We start from the raw sequence: 14,643 nt of genomic DNA on the forward strand, positions 1-14,643 counted from the left end.
CCCTTTAGTCAGAGGAGCCTCTCCTAAGCTGAATAAAATCGTCAAGCGATAACTAGCTTTCTGCCATTCAGTCCTTTATTGTCCACAAAGAGCGTAAGGGTTCGGGACAAAGCTACTCATTCCCTAAATCCCAAGACTAGTCGCTCAACCTGAGTGGCATCACGTGAACAATAAACCATAGGCATCCTTTGGCCACATATGGTTGGACGTACTTAACCCACCAAACCACCAGACATTCATTTAGTTATGAGGTTACAACTCAACGTAGTAAATGGTTTCCTGAGCGACAAGATACCGTTTGGTTTGTCAGTGCAGTCCCCTGGAGGTAGCACTACATCAAACAAATGGCTGGTGGGCGCCTCCACCTGTCACAAAATAATATAAAAATGGTGTCATCGTAATGAAAGTGTTAATCCATCAGCTTGTTTGCGTATACTTGTAGCTTCATTTTTTTTTTTTTTCATTTGCTGTGTACGACCGTTTCTCTGTTTACTCGGTCTCCTGTTTTCAGTATGGTATGTGCGTCTCTGCTGCCATGGCGGGTCTGTGTAAACCTGCAGTGGCTCAACGTAAACCAGGAGTGTTGGCTCGCCTCTCAGTTTTCCCAGAAGCAGCCGCAGGGAAGGTGGGGGGCGTTTGTGGGGGGGGGGGAGAGGGGAGTACTCGGGAGGAAACGGTAGTACCAAATGGCGAGACTAAGGCCACTTCCCAGGCCATCAAGCGCGACGCAGAGCTGGGGATAATCGCCTGTTATTGTGCGCCGGGCAAATGTTGTTTATGGCGGGGCGAGGCGACACCCAGGATCATGCAAAATGTCTGTATTAGTTTCGAGGGAGGGCTTGTGGACAGGGGCGGTAGGAGTGAGAAGGGTACAGTTAATTACCCAGTCAGCCGGTATGTGTTATTATCAGGTAAAAAGAGTAATTCGAAAGGGAACTGGGGAAGGAAGGAAGATGGGTTAGGACAGGTGGTGAGGGAGGAATGGAAGTGGATGAGGATAGGAAGTACAGGAGGAAGGAAGGTGAAGGAGGATAGGAAGTGAAAGTGGAAGGGAGGTGGAGGAGGAAGGGAAGTGAATATCTCAGAACGTCTCCGATTTTGGTCCCATAGTGATTGTCCACTTTAATGGTCCTTATAAACTCAGTAGACATTAATATATGTTAACTAACAAAATAGGGAGGTGGAAATAACTGTAATTCACCTTAGATCTTAGTGGATGTCTGTTCTACTATACCTATTGCAGTCGATAAGCATTCATCTATTTCAACTAACAAAGGGAACAAAAGTAATTCATACTGATGCAGGCTTGGAAACGCTGATATTCGCTGGCTTTAAAAATATGCTTGACTTGTACAGACTAATGCGATACCAGCTTTTTATCATTTTCCAGACAGTGTGGCGAGCTGAAAACACAACATTTAAATCGAATCTCTTTCACTCTATTCACAAGTGAAGACTATATTAATTCATTAGTATTTCAGAACTTTTCATAGATGACATACAATTGCTTTTCTGCTGGAGGTGTGACAAAAGCTGTGCAAAAAAGTAAGTTGAGATTTATACAACATATTTGTCACCAGCCACCCAAAGCATTGTCACCTACGCCAAGTACTCATTACCCACATACCCTAACCAACCCCTACTTACTCATACATTAAGCAAAGAACCAACACTGTACATAACGACCACAGGATAACAAAGAAAATTCTCTTATCCTGAATTCAGAACATTGAGATAAACAGACACACCTACGTACGGGTTAACTGAGCGCCATTCTGTCTAGGCCACCAGCGAGATAGCCTTGCCTACAGATTTAAACGTGATGCCTCCTTGGTTCTCGGGAAGTTTATGGATCTGGTTTTCTTTATGCCCCCCGGAGTGTAGATCTCTCCTGTACGTGAGCACCTCGATACTGAAAGTGAAGTTTACGATCGCCAGTAAAAAAGTTTTCACGGTAGATAAGCATAACTGTGAATTAGGATGAGGAATGGAAGGGCAAACCAGCTTCCTTATCCTCGGTGGTCACGGATATGCATCGTTTTTTATTATCTGGTTTACTATTAGCAGTGTAATGTATTTCACCTTCACATTCTGAGCTCGTTTAAACACCTGGATGTAACTCAAATTCTGTATTATGGCTTTGAATCACTATGGCCGTAAGCGATTAGCCATTATACCACTACTACTGTTACTATTACTACTACTACTACAATAATAATAATAATAATAATAATAATAATAATAATAATAATAGTAATAACAACAATAATCTACGTACTGAAAGACCTATATGAAATGATCAGTAAAAGATATTAAGAAGCCTGTACGGTCGAGTTTGTCTTATAAATACCTGAGGATGACCAAGGTGAGACTGGTTGTTAGGGGAAGGTTGCAAAATCGCGGAAGACCCAAACGGAGCAGCCCGGCCACCTGGAGTAAACACAGGGAACATATGGGGAGGCGTGAGAGAGAGAGAGAGAGAGAGAGAGAGAGAGAGAGAGAGAGAGAGAGAGAGAAACATCAAGTGAAGATCCAGCTTCCTAGGAACGAATCCGTCTCGAAACGGGCGAAAAACTCGTCTAGGTTAAAAAGTTACTACAATATCTCTTTCACTGTCGTCGTTAATCTTACATGCTTTGTTGGCGTTAATGGAAGACTTATTATTATTACTATTATTATTATTATTATTATTATTATATTTTGCTGAATCTCCATGCAACTCTCTTTTTTATTTTCGCTAACGACAGACGATTTTATTCAGCAAAAAAAATCCAATGCAACTCCATCTTTCATCATTACTAATTTCAGACGATTTTGTTCAGTCGAAAGAATCTACGCAATCTACTTTTTAATTATCACTAAGGAAAGACGATTTTCTTAATTTGACAGAATCTAATTATGTGAACTTTACTGTCGCTCATGACTAATAAGCATTTCTTTAGATTATAGATTTCTTACGCAGCAAAACAGTCACAGAAACAATACTGCAAATGAGACAAGACAGAGAGAGAGAGGGGACGGGGGAGAGTACGAGGAAAGGAACGGAGAAAGGGAGGGCAAGAGTCAATCAGGCTTGAATCCCGGGCCCTCTCAAGCAACCACTTCTTCCCCTCCCAAAGAAAATAACCTTAGAAGCTGCGCCCTCACCACGCCCACGAGCGCCGCCCACATAAACAAATGATGCACCACCGCCTCACGCCCACTCACCCCTCACCTCGCACCTAAGACAACAGCCGTAATCACACTTACACTTGCTCCTCTCTCGCCAGGATGGACAGCAGTTGGGGCTTTTGATTAGAGCAGCTACAGAGGGTATGCACGTGGCGACACCAAACAGCAACAAACTGCACTGGACGTGTACCGTAGCTCCTACAAAGGGCAATAGGGTGGAGTTGCTGAGTGCCCTTTGTAGCAGTAAAGGTAATCAAAGCAATGCTTCAGTTCACATATTTTCATCTGAAAATCAGAGAATACATCTCAGAGACTTTTCTGAGTACGAAAAACAAAGAATAAAGAAATAAAAAAATGGATGAAAAATAAATAAAAGATAGACCTATGAGTAACACGGTGTGGCATCTTAGGCTCACGGCCTGGGCGACCTATGCAGGCCAGTTGTTTATCTTGGGGAAGGTCCGTGACTAACTGTTTCGTGCTTATGTTCATATAAACTATTAAAGAAATTAATTTCATTAATATTTTGTTAGCTTATCATCTAATGAAAGTAAACCACCCATAAAACAACTACTGAAAAATCTTGTAGCTACCACTTTTTGTAGATTGAAGATCAAGCGGAGTCGTTTGCTACACGACTGTGCTTGATGATGACTATGGTAAAAAATTATCTCGTTTTGAAGGGAATAGCTTTAGGATATTGTATTCCGTGTTGCCTTAAAAGTAACTAAGTTATGAATAACCATATGTAGTATTCTCAGGAAAGAAGTGTATTTATCATATAATTCAGTGAAACAATATGCAGGTATATAGTGTAGCTCGAGGCCAAGTTACCGCAGTTCAGAGCATTTAAGGATGAGAAAGCCCAGCGTCGCTCATAGCTGTTTGCCATCCACCCACCATATAAGCCTTTTTTGTTCCAATCAGGAGCATAGGGGTCCGGGGCAAGGCCACTCAGTCCCGACATTTGAGGCATGAGTAAGCAGCCTGGATACCCCTGAGTGGCATTATGCGACCAATTAACTCCAACCATCGCTCGGATCCAAAGCGTTAAAGGTCCCATCAATTGGAGCACCTTGACTCACTAGTTAGACCATCAGACGTAATTTTTTTTTATAGTTACCACACAACGCAGTAAATGGTTTCCTGTATTACAGGAAACCACTTAGCTTGTCAATCACTGTTCCGTCACCTGAAGGCACTATTATATCGAATGAGTGGATGATGGACGGCGTCTCTTTGTGAAGAGGTTAATAACATCTTAATAAAAATACAAGAAAAGAGGATACCTGAAGTAAGTCGGTTGGCACACTCCAGACAGCTCCTGTTAAAGGGCATTAGTAAAATACGAGAATATCTAAAAATTTATCTCCAACTCACCAAACTGCTGCTCCAAGTTGCCAGTGATCCAGTGAGCTGCGGAGGGTCCCAGGAAAGGTGGCCACGAGACAATGACCCCAGGTAGCCAGGGTCAGGACGGATCAGGTCACTCTTGTCCATTTGTCAGTGGAGGGGGTGTGGGACGTGGGGAAGCAGTGCGGGGGGAGAGGGGGTGAGACATCTGTGGTGGGGCGCACTGTGAATTAATGATAAATGCAGCCTCTTCCACGCGGATCCCGGCGGTCATCACAAAGGACGCCACGGTTCATCAGATGTCTCACAGGATTATCACCCAGGCGGGCTCCTATAGCGAGCATCTGGTCACCCTCATAGCCAGGGCACGTGCTTAATGTAAGATATGCTTAGTCTGCACAGGGATGCTTCACACAAATCAGCACAAATACGCACAGAAATGAACACACGAACAAGAAGAAAAAGTAAACCAAGAGTGCAACATGCGTGCCGTACAATAGGTCTAAAGGCCCTTCTACATAATCAACATGCAGACACCTGTGGTTTTGTATTATGGTAATGAAAAAGTGTTTGAAAATAATCGTGTGGACGTAATGACTGAAGCATCGTACCCGCTTCCGATCTACTGTTTCATGCGTGATTCGTAACGATGCTTCAAAGATGACAAGCAACGTTCTCGAACACGACAGGAGCCCATTCACCCTGTGGCCGAAACTTTGAGCTTACCTTTTGAACGATTGTTCTCAAAATCGGCTTACTTCATTCACATAGCTTAATATGATGATAAAAAAAAAAAAAAAATAGGTGTGGAGCGGAAAACGATAATTATTTGAGTGCTAAGTAAGAGAACATGTGAGAGATGGAGCCGAAAAAGCAATGATTAGGAGGACGTGAGCACTGTATGTGAGTTAAGCAGCGATAAACACAGCAAAGCTTGGATATAAGGGGGAAAAATATCATTTGTAAGAGAGTGTGATATATGAAGGAAGAAGGGATGATAATTTCCTGGGAGGGCTTAACAGCTCCGAATGCGATTAGGCAGGGATAAACAAAACAGATTTGGAATGTAATGGTGAAAAGGTGTTATTATTTGAACATCAGGCAAAAGAGGGCGTGAGAGGCAGGTGGGAAAGAAAGCGTAATTAACAAAAGAGGGAATCAATATAACTTGAAAACTCCAGGAATGAACACAACACCTGAACTACGATGCCAAAAATGACATTTGAAAATCGAGTAAAGGAAGATGTGGGAGATGGAGGAGGGAAAAAAAAAACACAGATAATTACTTGGAGAACTTAAAAGCTTCGTATACATGACAGCTGAACAGAGATAAATACAAGGGACCCGAACTATAATAACGAAAAAGGATTAGTATTTGAATACCAGGTACGAAAGGTGTGAGAGATGGAGGAGATGGAAGGGGGTAATTATTCTTTCCCTCCACCCACCCCGTTTCCCCCCTGGTCCTCCGCCTCGCCCCACTCCCTCCCCTTTTACCACCCCCCTTTGCCTCTCTGCCACCCCCATCCCCTACCCCTCCGCCACCCCCTCCTCTCTCTCATTCGCCATCCCCTCCCTCACCGCCACCCCCTTCCCCCTCTCTCTTCGCCCTCTCTCTCCCCCGTCCTTTCACCCATCCTCCTTGCCAATCCTCGTCCACCGGAAACCTGCCCAAGCCTGCCATAGGAAACGACAGCTCATTATCGTGTGGGCCTTCCTGCTCTCCGCTCGCTGACTACACTTAATTCATCGCCCGTCACAATAGCCACGTCACACCCTGTCATGAAGCTGTCTCCTGGGAAGTATTCATAGAGAAGCTTAACATTCCTAGGCTCCTATGACTTACTCTTATCCGGATACAAATAATGGATGGCATTGGCTGGGATATGATATTTGAGTAAATGGGGACGGTATTCACAGTCTCAGCCTCCTTTGTCTCACTCAGCTTAATATAATCGTTGTGGGATAGTTGTGTGTGTGTGTGTGTGTGTGTGTGTGTGTGTGTGTGTGTGTGTGTGTGTGTGTGTGTGTGTGTGTGTGTGTTTTAAGTTCTGATCACTAGAAATAAGCAGCAGATTATCAGTACCCGGTACCAGTTGCATCACTGTTGTTTTCTTCAATACAATGGTTTTCAGCTATAATGTAAGTGGTATCAGAAACTTTCCCATCTTTATCACCAGACAACGCACTAATAGATTGAGTAATTGAAGACACTGCACTAGTGTGTCACTATTCATTTTAATACCAGCATCATGATTACTGTGAGGATGTAGGGTGTCAGGGGAAGTGTCATTTGTTACAGATGAGGACTCTTCCTGTCGAGATGTTTCTGACTCATCATTTGTAGCAGAGGGTTCTTTACAATTTCTGAATATATCTGTAATCTTAGACTGATGTCGATTATCACCCGCTTCCTGGAGCTTGAGTTTAACCTTCCTTTCTTTTAAGAGCACCACTTTTTGACATCTATACCAACAGTGTTCTCGTCAGTCTGTAAAGATGTACAGTACAGTGTACGTTAAAAATAATGAGCCAGTTGTGTAACCGAGTTAGGAAATTATGTAAGGCTCAGCACACATGAAAAAAACACACAGCACCAGTTCTTCCTGAGGAAATCAATAGTACTTTTGAATTTTGTGTAATTGCCTCAATGCAACCACTCCACATCCATTCCACAGAGGTGAACATTATACCATCAGCCATCTGGGAACGCAGATGACTTTTATAAACTATGGCCAACTGCTCGTCAGTGAAAATTCTCGGACTCTGTATAGGAGTCCCAGGTTTTTAGAGGTTTCTTTGGCAATGGATCTAACGTAGGGTGTCCAGCTTGGGTTAGTATTTAGTGTCACACCGAGAATGTCAATACTAAAGGAAGTGGGAATATTACATTATTAAAAACCATGTGGGAGTCGGAAGGATTCTGTCGGTTAGAAAACTGAATTATTAGAAAATTCTGACGAATAGGACATAGCATATTTACCCTAACAATGAACAACGAACTATATCGGCTATGATATAATAATTATGACATAAATCGTTGTCTACGTAAAACTGCTTAGGCAGTCTAGATCATAATAAGCCCAAGTGTGGAGCCTGTAGAGTGTAGCATCGAAAATCCGAAATGGCAGTTATCTCTAATATTCAAAGAATATTCACATCTTCTATTACTGTGGTATTTCACCGTGGTTTTGTTTCCCTAACTTCAGTAACAGGCTATCCATCCAGGCTTAGGTTTGCAAGCTATGCATCCCCTGGCCAAGTGAACTGATTACACTGAAGGCTGTTGCAATTCCTCAATACCTAGAAATGTAACTATGGATTCTTATGGAGGCTGCAGGCATAAAAAATGCAAAAACAAATTCCTAAGAGATATATAACACGTTAAAAAAACAAGAAATAAATTACCACCTCAGCTTCTTCTCCGATTGTAAACAATGAGCGTCCTGCAGCATTCGAAAGGCAGAAAATTATGATAATAATAATAATAATTGATTGTCTTCTGAGTCCCTTATATAGGAAATTAACCAGTAATAAAACAATTGTTTTATCAAATAATCATCCGGGTGACCAATTATCCAAAATATCAAAGAGATACCGAAATGCAGCATTCGACTTTGTATAAAACAAGATTATAGTAACTAAAGAAAACCATCCCGAACGTAAGGACAGGAGTAACTTTAATTTTTCTATGACATACTCTATTAAGTTGTGTTTTCTTTAATTACTTACATAATGATAACGTTATCAAATTCTTTTAATGATGATTGAGAGTAAGCTTAGGTAATATATTTGATTATATTATATTATTTATTGTTGTTCAATATGAGGTTTACTTAAGTAAGGTTGATATTTCCCCAATAGGACCGCAGGGGGCCCTTTCTTGCTTGGGGGCCATACAGCGGACGTACGTGCGTCCGGTGCGTCCGCCTGGGGACGCTCCTGTGTACAAAGAAGTTATGAAGCCAGGAGACCATGCCGAGGACATTGGAACACCGAACCCGGTAGAGATGAATGACACCAAGGGGAGCATCAACCAGCTGGGAGGACAGGGATGAAGCAGGGGACTGAAATGTGATCAGACATTTTTGTGGCGAAGACATCGGGCATATGAATGCAATCAGTAACAGGACACAGACTGAGTTCAGTGAGCATGTTGACTCTTCTGGTAGACTTGGGGGAGTGAAGAATGTTACACATGACTCAGTTTTGTAGTACTTCGTTCGGGGTTGCTCAGGGGAGACAAGGGAGAGAGGGATGCCATGATAATCAGGAAGAGAGCGAATATCTATCTATCTATCTATTGCCAGACGCCATAATCCCGTAAGGGGTGGCCACTTGACTTTGAGTTACTTATTTTACAGGGAGATACAAGTTTTATTTTTATTTTTTATTTTTCCCCTTCGTTCAGTACAAGCCCCACCACCTTGGAAATTCCATTCACATGAGTTTTCCTTCATACCAGTATCGTTTTCTGAAAAATTACCAACACAGAAAACAGAGAATTTCATGATAAACAGCAATAAATAGCGACAGGCACTTATGGTGCCATATAAATGCACATAATCCTTACTGTATCACTTTAATTTGCAATAAAATGCATATTATGAAACACATTGTCACGTTTCCTTACATCTATGGCTTTGAGAGCTTTAAGTATGATACCCAACAAGATACAAAAAAATAGATTCAGCATATCGACTAATTTTTGTCCTTTGTGCTGTTCCCCAGAGCGTGGCGCGTCCACTTGATATTAATAATTTTCTCGCACCCCTTCTGTCAGAACCTGCAACTTCAACTCCACCACTTAGTTTACTTTTGGAAGGTTTTTTTACATACCTGTTCTTCATCTTTATTTTTAATCACTCGAATTTTTACAACCTCATACCATCATGCTCATTTGAGTGTTTTTTTTTTTTTTTTTTTTCAGAGGGTGTGAGAAAGTTTGGGCAAATGTAAGTCAGCAAGTGAGTGAAAATGAGTGATAGACTGAGGGTAAGAGAGTGTGCGAAAAGGGGTGTGAGTGTGCGATTATGTGAGAAAGTGAGAGTGTGGTAGACTGACGAGAGAGTGAAAGAGCGATAGAGTGAGTGGGAGTTAATGAAAAAACGAGAAAGGCGGTGAAAGTGCATGTGAGGCGCAGTGTTGGACTTTGACAGTAAATCACTGTTAGAACTGAGTTAAGACAGTGAGTGAATAAAAATGTGGATGTGTGTTAGACAAAATGTGAGAGACAAAGAGTGAAAGGGAAAGTTACGAAGTAGAAAAGTGTGAGTTAATGAGCCGATGAGAATGACTGAAATTGCAAGTAAGTGAAGATGTGAAAGTGAGTGAGCGAGCAATAATATGAGTAATGATGAGTGAATAAATGTGTGAAAATGAAAATGCGTGAGTGTGAGAAAAAGTATGAATGCAAGTCTCTGAGTAATAGAGTGAGTGAGAGTGGGAATGAATGTGAGAAATGTGATGGTAAAGAAATATGTCTGATATGACGTGTTAATGAGTGATAGTGTCTGAAAGTGAGTGAGGAGGTTTGGAGAGAAATTAGGGAGAGTGGAGGAGGAGGGAAGGAAAAGGAAGGAGTCGAGGGGTTGGAGGTCACAGAAGGACACAGGGGAAGGGGCATGGATGGAGGTGGTTGGAAAGGGCATGAAGGAAAGTAGGGAAAGAGGCATGAAGGAAAGTGAGGAAAGGGGCATGAAGGAAAGTGAGGAAAGGGGCATGAAGGAGAGTGAGGAAAAGGACATGAAAGAAAGTGAGGAAAGGGGCATGAAGGAAAGTGAGGAAAGGGGCATGAAAGAGAGTGAGGAAAGGGGCATGAAGGAAAGTGAGGAAAGGGGCATGAAGGAAAGTGGAGGGAAAAGGACATGAAGGAATGCGGGGGAAAAGGGACATGGAGGAAAGTAGGGAGGGAAGCATGGAAGGAGGCAGAAAGAAGGGACGTGGAAGGATGAGTGGTGGGAAGGGGCATCAAAGGCGGCGGGAGAGGAATGGGGTGGGACTTAAGAGGGGACAAAAAAAAAAAAAAAGTGGCGAATGACATTACTCTGATTGGCACGCATAACAAATTTGTTCCAGATCTACCGTACCAGACAGTCTAGGCGGAATTTCATAACGGACAGACCAATAGACACACTGTTTAAAGCATGTACACAACGGACCCTACATGATTTATTCAACCCTTTTCATCTTATTCGTGGGACTGATAACATATGCTTAAAATTAAACACTGTGATTCGGTAGCGTATTCTGGTGAGTGGTTGTCATATAATTATTCCGTTTTTTTTCAAATTTCTTGTGGTGGGGTGAAAGGCGATCCCTACCATTTCAATTCTGCTAGTAAAGAATGAATGTTTTAACCTTCAATTCCAATTTATCTAAACCTACGTCACCTTTATATAACACATGCTATGACTCTGCGAATCCTTAATCTAGGCTAATATAACACTAACAAACATAAACCACTCCCACGACGCATCACTGAATGTCTACTACGAAAAAAAAAAAAAAATCAGCTTTTGTATTTAGTATCTGACGTTAGGTGAGACATAGGACAAAATGACATTGCATAAATACACATATTCAGCTTTAATAATTATTTCAGGACGCAACCACACACACTGACCTCCACTCTATTACTTCATATTTCAAGCGTTCTCGGTAAAAGTGACCATGAATGCATCGTCAGCGTTGTGCCTTTGTGCGTAGGACTGGTGACGGTAGTTAGGGCAGGAGGACGCGCTGAGGCCTGTGTGACGCTCGTAATGTCATGGCTAGTTGGACTTGCTGGTTGGAGACACTGATACTATATACATCATCTACATGCGTTAGTATTCCACGATGCCTAAATCACATAAGTACTTATATCTAACACATGCCAGGGCATATGCTCTTCCAAGGGTGTAGAGACTGACTATAGAAAAACTACATAACGGAGTGTGTTGTTTAAACTGTAATTACATTCACCCGTCCCTTTCCGCTGTGCCATCACGTTTTCTACGAAGTCAAGGGAGTGGACGTTATCCCCTCGTCACCACCAGCTCTCGGAAATGCCTTTGTTATGATGCCGGAGACACGCACACAGGCAGCTGCACCTCTGGTCAGGAGAGGCGACTTTCAGGCTCGTGTTACTTAGCTGTGAGGACCAGGGACCATATCGTGGCATGACTGAAGCCTGTATTCTCGCGGCTAAAGAAAGTATTCTAGCACCTCTTACTTGACGATTTTATACGTGGAATTACACCTCAACATTTGATCTCATCAGTTTCTTTCTAATATCGACAAGTATTGAATAACTACTGCAAAGGAATACTGACATGGACTAGCTATAAATAAACAAACAATAATGAGGTGTTACGAGATGCCCAGTCCTGCGAGACATGACCCTGTAGTCCCAGGCAAGTCACCCTGATGAGCACCAACACTCCAACCCTGACTTACGACCCATGGGAATTAAAGTGACTGGACTTACCCGACAGCGTTAATGCTTAGCCAAAATAACTTCTTGTATAACTACATCCAGATCGTTCGAAAATTATCTGGCGAATATATATACTGTAAATGTGTAGTAGAAACATCGTCTGTTTATGTGCCAAACCAAAACATCGTCAGTTTTTGAGCCAGACCAAAACATCGTTTATTTATGTACCAAACCAAATAAAAGTAAAGCCCTTATGAAATATTGCACGAAAAATTGCTCAGGCATATTGTGGTATCGCTACACATCGACACCCCCACAACCTGGACAACAAATCGAACCAGACCCAGTCGCATTCCTTCCCTCCTCCTACATCTTCAGGCTGACCTCTCTGTTGGTCAGAGGTCAGGTGTCACGCTTACACTCAGGTCACACACACACACACACACACACACACACACACACTTTAACATTTGATAAAATTAATAATCCTAGAAAATCAATGAATAATAATAGAAGCTCGTACAATGAAAGAAGAGACAAAAGACACCTGAAAAGGAGATTTAAGAAGGAAACAATATTCAAGTGAGGGCACAGTAATAGGATGAGGTGGGAGAAGACAAGTGAGCTGTAAGATCTGGAATGGTTGTGGTTGTGATGGTGATGGTGATGATGATGATGATGATGATGATGATGATGATGATGATGATGATGGCTGGATGAATGGTGATGATGATGGCTGGGTGAGTGGTGAAGATGGGCATTGAAGGTTTAGCAGTATGGGTTAGGTCAAGACTTGAATAAAACTTTTCCCCCAAGAACAAGAAACTAATAACAGAATTACTTAAAAAAACAAACAAAAAAACTTGGAAATATTAGACGGGGAGACGAAACATGATGTGAGAGAGACGGAGAAAGAAGACCCAGTGACACCAGAGTGGGGAAGGGGGGGAGGAGGAGGGGAGGACTGAGAGAGAGAGAGAGAGAGAGAGAGAGAGAGAGAGAAGGGGGGAGGAAAGCAACGAAAGGATGCACAGAAGATGGAAGGGAAAGAGAGACAGAAGAAAGGAAGGAGGGAAGGAAGAAAGGAAAAGAAAAGAAGGAATTGTAGGAGGGGAAAAAATGAGGGAAAAAGGGAATGAGGAGCGGAGGGATGACGGAAACAAGAAATGGACAAAGGGAAGGAGGGAAGCATTGAAGAAGGGACTGTGGGGACGACGTAAGGAATGAAGGGAAAGAGGAAGGGATAGATAGAAGATGGGAAAGAGAGAAAGAAGGAAAGATGACGGTAGGAGAGGGGGAGAGAGAGAGGCAGAGCAAAGGAGAGAAGGGATGGGGAGGAGAATGGGAGGGAGGAATAGAGAGAAGGAGAAAAAGACAGATGGAAGGAAGGGGAGGGAGATGGCGGAGGAGGGATCGAGGGAAGGGGGAGGAGAGATAGAAGGAATGGGAGGAGGATGAGAAGGAGGGAGGAAGGGATGGAGGGAAGGACAAAAGAAGGTAGGATGGAGAGAGGACAAGAGGAGGGATGGAGGGAAGGCAAGGAGGATGGATGGAGAGAAGGAGAGGAGTACAAAAGAGTACAAAGGAAAGCAAACAGCAACAGGCTGTTTATTACAGGATAAGCTATATGACTAACAGAACTATTCTGTCTGTCAAAGACAAGAATAGGAAAGCAGGAAGGGGAAGGGATGGATGGATGGAAGGGGAGAAAGAGGGAGGGTGGAGTGAAGACAAGAACAGGGATGGAGGGAAGGAGAGAAAGAGGAAGGGGGTAGAGGGAAGGAGAGAAGGTGGAGGGGGATGGAAGAAAGGAGAGGGGGACGGGATGGAGGGAAGGAGAGGAGGAGGGAGGGGTGGAGAGTAGGAAGGAGTGATGGGGAGAAGGTACTAAGCGCCCTTGTTAATCGGGGTCACCGGAAGCGAGAGGCCTGACACACCCCCAAACTCTGATACTGCCCCCTCCTGACACTCCCCCCACACACACTACCGTCTCTGACTTTGCCTACTGATGTTGCCTTCCCGAAACCGTACCTCTGAATCTGTCCCATGGCACTATTCTCCCTGACACCAGCATGTCCCACTGACACTGTTCCCCTAGTCCCCGAAACACTACCCTACCTGACACAGCCCCCATGACACAGTCCTCCCTGACACTGCCCCCTTGACACCATCCTCTATGACAGTCTCCTCTAGCACTGCCCCTCTGACATCGTTCCTCTCCAGAGACCCCTATGACAATGTCCTTTCCTGCCACCCTATTGCTTGGGACTATCCTTCTTCCACACTTTTCTCCAGGCAACTACATGAACAGCTTAACTAGTGACACACAGTTTATCATTCCAGGTAGTTCTTTCATCTCATGTATTCATCCATGCGTTTAATATCAAGGAATTTCATTCTTATCAGGTTGGATGTTTGTTTTTTAATTCCGTAAGTAGAAAAAACCCTAGAATGATATTCTTGGCTAAAAAAGTTACATATATATTTTTTAATATTATTAATCCAAGTACAGTATTATCCTCTCCTTTGTATTTCCCCAGCAACTGAACAGTGTGTGGCTTCTGCTTATACCCATTAAGCTGCACGTTACCCATCTCCACACTTTTGCAAGAGCCGGGTGACATGTTGCAATCTCAAGAAAGAGATTTAATTTCTCATTCTCAGAATATGAATCTAGGGGAGAGGAGGGGCAAGTGCGG

The sequence above is a fragment of the Coenobita brevimanus genome, chromosome 24 (genome assembly GCF_032717465.1).
Source record: "Coenobita brevimanus isolate Jiangsu-jjx chromosome 24, ASM3271746v2, whole genome shotgun sequence".
NCBI lineage: Eukaryota > Metazoa > Arthropoda > Malacostraca > Decapoda > Coenobitidae > Coenobita > Coenobita brevimanus.